This window comes from Mus caroli, unplaced genomic scaffold (genome assembly GCF_978045245.1).
Source record: "Mus caroli unplaced genomic scaffold, Mus_caroli_1 scaffold_5, whole genome shotgun sequence".
In the NCBI taxonomy this organism is placed as follows: domain Eukaryota; kingdom Metazoa; phylum Chordata; class Mammalia; order Rodentia; family Muridae; genus Mus; species Mus caroli.
Window position 1 is genome coordinate 74,159,009 of NW_028227260.1, and position 5,933 is coordinate 74,164,941.

The 5,933-nt window shown below is 39.8% G+C and overlaps 1 pseudogene; it reads left to right on the forward strand.

Annotated features, from left to right (window-relative positions):
* The first annotated feature begins 2,243 nt into the window (after positions 1–2,243).
* On the forward strand, positions 2,244–2,888 carry LOC110287315 (large ribosomal subunit protein eL13 pseudogene; annotated as a pseudogene).
* The last annotated feature ends 3,045 nt before the right edge of the window (positions 2,889–5,933 follow it).

Consider the following 5,933-nt stretch of genomic DNA (forward strand, 5'->3'; position numbering starts at 1 on the left):
GTGTGTGTGTGTGTAGCACATGTGTGCCTGCTGCCAATGGAGTTGAGAAGACGAGATTAGATTGCTTAGATTTGGAAATACCAGAAGTTGTAAGCCAGCATGTGGGTGCTGGGAATCAAACTCAGATACACTGAAGCAGTTAAGCAGTATCTCCAGATCCATAAAATCTATTTTCAAGAGCAAGTCAGAAAGTAGGGAGGATCTGAGAGAATGTGTGAGTGGGGGAGTGTATAATCAGAATATGTTGTATAAATTCTTTTCAATAAAGAGTGCATTATATATGCAGTTTTGCACTTAATTTGTTCTCTAAAACCCAGAAAACAGTTTTTGTTTTATTTGCTTTGTTTGACACAGGGTCTTTAGAAGCTGGCCTTGAAATCCTCATTGGAAATACTAGGGTTACAAGGATATACCACACCCAAGTATATTTGCTTTTCAAAAGGTGGTAAAAAGAGGGACACTTCATTCTAATCAAGGGAACAGTTAATCCAAAGACATTACTGTCCTAAACATATATGCAACAATTTCTGGTGTAACCAAGTTCATTAAAAAGTACTACCAGAATTAAAAAGAGAGATTAACATCCACTGAAGTGGAGAGTCAGTTGTGTTGGATGGTGCTTTGCTGGGGCAAACACATGAAGGAGTGTTTTCCTGAAGTGGACACGGGTGAAAGACACAGGTAGACTGGTGAAGGAACATTTAGCTGAAGCAGACACGGGAGAGAGGATGTTCTGCTAAAGCAAGCCCATGAAAGGACACGTGATGAAGGACTCTGCTAACAACACATATGTATTGGTGTGCCTTACATTGTACAGTTGAGCTCCATTTGTCCGGACTTCATAAAGAGAAATGCAGCAAAAAACTTCTGATGGTGTGCTGCAGTTTCTTGCTGCTTCTGAGGACTCAGGCTGATTGGCAGAGTGTTGACAGCTGAGACAGGCACATGCATGTTTGTGCTGAGGCAAGACCTGTGCTGAGGCAAGACCCATGGAGGACACATGATGTTGATAAAAAGGACTCAACAGTCACTGGCGGAGGCTGAACTAGCTTGCTTATAGAGCTAGCTCTGCAACTTTTGTGGGTCTTAAGACTTCACTGATCTTAGATTTGCTAACAGAGGCACAGCCAAGAACTTCTCCTGGCATCCTTCCTGGTCCCTCCTACTGACTCGAGCCTGGCTGTCTTTGCCAAGTCATGCCACTGATGCTGATTTGTGTTTGCTATCCTGACACTACTGAACTGGACTACTGGTATATCTGTACAGTGTTTGTGAGTGGATCGAGCTGCTGCTGCTGACGTGTGAACTAAACTGTTGATTTCCAGACAATGCAGATGGGAGTTGCTCCAAAGAATGTTTCTAAACAGGTCCACTTCCCCACACACACCCCTATCCTTTCTTTTCCACTATCTCTGGTGGGTGGTGTGCTAAAAGGGATGTTAAAGTATTTAAGAACCATCATTAAAAATAGGTGATTGAAAAGATTACATCTACCCATAATAGTAATTGATTTCAATCCTTACTTTCTCCAGTAGGCAGTTCGTTTGGACAAAAATTAAACAAAACCAACAGAATGAAATGGCATCATACATTAAAGAGACTTAACAGATGTCTACTGAGCATTCCATCTAAAAACCAAAGAGCTCACATTCTACTCAGTAGCACACAGAAACTTCTGTAAAATAGACATCCTAGGACACAAAACAATTCTTTCTTTCTTTCTTTCTTTCTTTCTTTCTTTCTTTCTTTCTTTCTTTTTTTTTTTTTTTTTTGGAGACAGGGTTTCTCTGTGTAGCCCTGCCTGTCCTGGAACTCACTCTGTAGACCAGGCTGGCCTCGAACTCAGAAATCCACCTGCCTCTGCCTCCCAAGTGCTGGGATTAAAGGCGTGTGCCACCACCCCAGCTAAAACAAATATTTCTTTGAAATTAAAAATACTAAAATAGCTTCATATATCCTATATGACTACAATGCAATAAAATTTATAATTGACAGTAAATAAATTCCTAGTAAATACACAAACTTATGAAGATCAAGCAACTCCTCATGGAATAATGAATGACTCAAAGAAAAAAGCAAGAGTTTCTCTAGGAACTAAATGAAAATGAAAACACAACACAACACAATTAAGCCTTTGCAACACACTGAAAGTAGTCCCACTAGGGAAATTTATAGTGCTATACACCTACATTAAAAAATTAAAAGCCTTTCTGCTTGGCAGTTCTCCTGTGTAGGAGGCAGCCATGGCACCCAGCCGGAATGGCGTGATCATGAAGCCCCACTTCCACAAGCATTGGCAGCAGCGAGTGGTCACTTGGTTTAACCAGCTGCCATGCAAGACCCACAGACTAAAGGCTCGGCAGGCGAAAGCGCACAGCATTGCCCCTCGTCCCACATCTGGCCCCATCAGGCCCACCGTGAGGTGCCCTACAGTAAGATACCACACCAAGGTCCGGGCTGTCAGGTGCTTCAGCGTGGAGGAACTCAGGGTGGCTGGGATCCACATGAAAATGGTTTGCACCATCAGCATCTCTGTGGACCCAAGGAGGCAAAACAAATCCACTGAATCGCTGCAGGCCACCGTGCAGCGCCTGAAGGAGCCTGAAGGAGTACTGCTCCAAGTTCATACTTTCCCCCAGGAAGCCTTCTGCTCCAAAGAAGGGAGACAGTTCTGCTGAAGAACTTAAGCTGGCCACCCAGCTGACAGGACCTGTGATGCCCATCTGGAATGTGTACAAAAAAAAGAAAAGGCCAGCGTCGTCACAGAAGAAGAAAACTCTAAGGCTTTTGCCAGTCTTCACATGGCCAATGCCAATGCCTGGCTCTTTGGCATCCAAGCAAAAAGCGTAAAGGAAGCTTCAGAGCAAGACGTTGAAGAGAAAAAGTAATGCCCAGTTCGAGTGTTGCAATAAATAAAGGCCCAACAAGCAGCTGACTGAGACAGAAGCAGAAACAGATACACCCAACCAATGGACAGAAGCTGCTGACCCCTGTTGTTGAATTAGGGAAAGACTGGAAGAAGCTGAGGAGGAGGGCCGACCCCATAGGAAGACCAGCAGTCTCACCTAACCTGGACCCCTGAGATCTCTCAGACACTGAGCCACCAACCAGGCAGCATACACCAGCTGATATGAGGACCCTAACACACGTACAGCAGAGGACTGCCTGGTCTGGACTAAGTGAGAGAAGAGGCACCTAACCCTCAAGAGACTGGGGGCCCCAGGGAGTGGAGAGGCCTGGTGGGGGAGCATTCTGTCAGGGATGGGGGTGAGAATGGGATGAGGAACTGGGAGGGGGGACTAGGATGGGATTAGTGGCTGGATTGTAAATAAATTAAAAAAATATTCCTTAGTGGAGTTAGCAGGTAAAAAACAAAAAACAAAAACAACAATATGTGGTCCCTTATCCTGAAAAGGTATAAAAACTAAGAACATCAATAAAGTAGCAGTGTGACCCTTTTCTATTTAAAAAGAAAATGTAGAGTTGTGGAGCTCTGTCCCATTTGACACATCTACAACACAACTCCTCTACCTAATGCTCAGGGATCATTGTGGAAAGGGGGCCAGAAAAAAATGAAAAGCCAGAATAATAGGGAGTTCACTATGGGCTATGGTTTCTCTTCTCACGTACATGACTGCTTGAGTGTGAGCAGAACAAGGGTGACAAGTAAACATACTAACATGCACGGGGAAAAGCATAGGAGAACTCAACCCTACACAAAAACTACAGGCAACTAGGACTTTCTGAGAACAGAAAAAGTGGTTTTCTCCAAGAAAGAAACCACCGACTGGCCATCCATTACCAATTAGTCGGTTCTGAAAACATATATACAAGCAACACTATATAGACTGAGCAGATTGTATTTAAGTATTTAGTAATACATATATGTATGGAACAACAATTAATGAAAAGGAAGTCATGAGTTTGAAAGAGAGCAAGGAGGGCCAAATGGGAAGATTTGCAGGAATGAAAGGGGAAAATGATGTATTTATAATCTCAAAAAATAACAATTTAAAATTATATATTTAATGTAATACAAAATTTATATTGAATAATGATGGTGACTTGAGAAAAATAATTACCTTTTTGTTTACTTTAGAAGATATATCTAGTGGATAATTCCAACTACCTCAGGAGCAATTGAAGGTATAAATATATCAGTCTTATTTTTAGTTTCCAACATAAATAAGAATATTTTATGCTCATTGGGGCTAGGATATGTATTCTTTCTTTCCTTTTTTCTTTTTTTTTCTGGTTTTTACAGGGTTTCTTTGTATAGCCCTGACTGTCCTGGAACTCACTTTGTAGACCAGGCTGGCCTCCAACTCAGAAATCCTCCTGCCTCTGCCTCCCAAGTGCTGGGATTAAAGGCGTGTGCCATCACGCCCGGCTGGGGGATATGTATTCTTAAAACATCTTTCTGGATCACTGAACAGATCTGGAAGGTTTTGAAATACTCTTCTTATAGCCATTGTTGCAAGTATTTCTAGAACAATTCCAGGGGTGATTAAGAATCAAGGAAATAGTCTATTGTAGTACACAAATTCAGATTTGAGACTGACATGTCTAGGTCTCTGCCTCTCATCACATTATAATTGTGTAGTATGCTTAAAGTATCATCAGGATTCTGGACGAATTTTTCAACTACACCAAACCCAACCACTTGTAAAATTATGATTTTAGGAAAATCACACAAACTTCCTAGCATTTCATATTTCTCAAATGTAAAATGAAGATGATAACAGGAACTATTTATGAGAACTTTGTACATCATAAAGCAGCACAGTTATAAGAGATCTTTCATCCCTGAACTTTGTAGAATGCATACTGTAATGATTAGTATTCATTCTCAACTGAACAAAATCTAACATCACCAGAACGATGACCTCTAGGCCCTGTAGGGGATTATTTTGATGCTGTTAATTGTTGTAGGAGTCCCATCATAGTTGTGGCTGGGGTGGAGAGTGAAAGCTTAAGATGAGCACACATCCATTTGTTATTCTCTCTATTCTTGACTACGTATCTAATGTGCTCACATCCCTGAAGTTCCTGCTGCTGTAATCTCTCCAGTATTATAGAAAGTGCTACAGAACTATGAGAATAAATAAACCCTTTCTCCCTTAAAAAAAGTAAAGGAAAAGAACCTGTATTTTTCAAAAGCAATATACACATACAATTTAGTCCAGTCTTACATTTCAATTATGACATATTTTGGGTAAGGTCCATAAGTTATTTTTTGCATTATTAAATAGGTTTAATACTAATGGATTATGAATAACTCCAGAGAGCTAATATTCTAAATATCCTGTTACACTATAATCCTTTTTTCCAGGATGGAAAATTTCCTGACAGATGACATAAAAATCCATCAAGTTTTATTTATAATACTCAAGACTTTCAGTTATTTAACAGTACAATATTAAGTAACTGAAATATCAAGTTATAGCAAGATTAACATATTTTACATGATCAAAAGGCTAAACAAGGCCCTTTGAAAACAATCTTCATATAATGCATTTTGTTATTAATACAATTAGAAAATCTTAATAAATCAAGAAAGACTACAGAAACACAAAAGGCAAAGGAGATAAAATGAAATCAAGACATCATTTAAAAAATGTCAAATTTATATCACCAGAAGTATGGCCATTATATGTGTTGTCACGTGTAGTCACTGTAATTACATTACAGTCATTCATGCTAGGGCAATGGTATGGAGAGAAATCAGAAAGACAACAACATAAGTGACAGTTTAAAATACCTTTATGGATCTATTATCTTAATAATGCTTATAAAGTCTGTGTTTACCTCAGGTCTTTGCATTCCTTGAAGAATAAAATGAGAAATGTTTAACTCATGAAAATGCATTTCTAACATAGTCTTTAAAATCTTTTCAAAGTGCTAAGTCAATAATAATCTTGAAGCTTGGACAT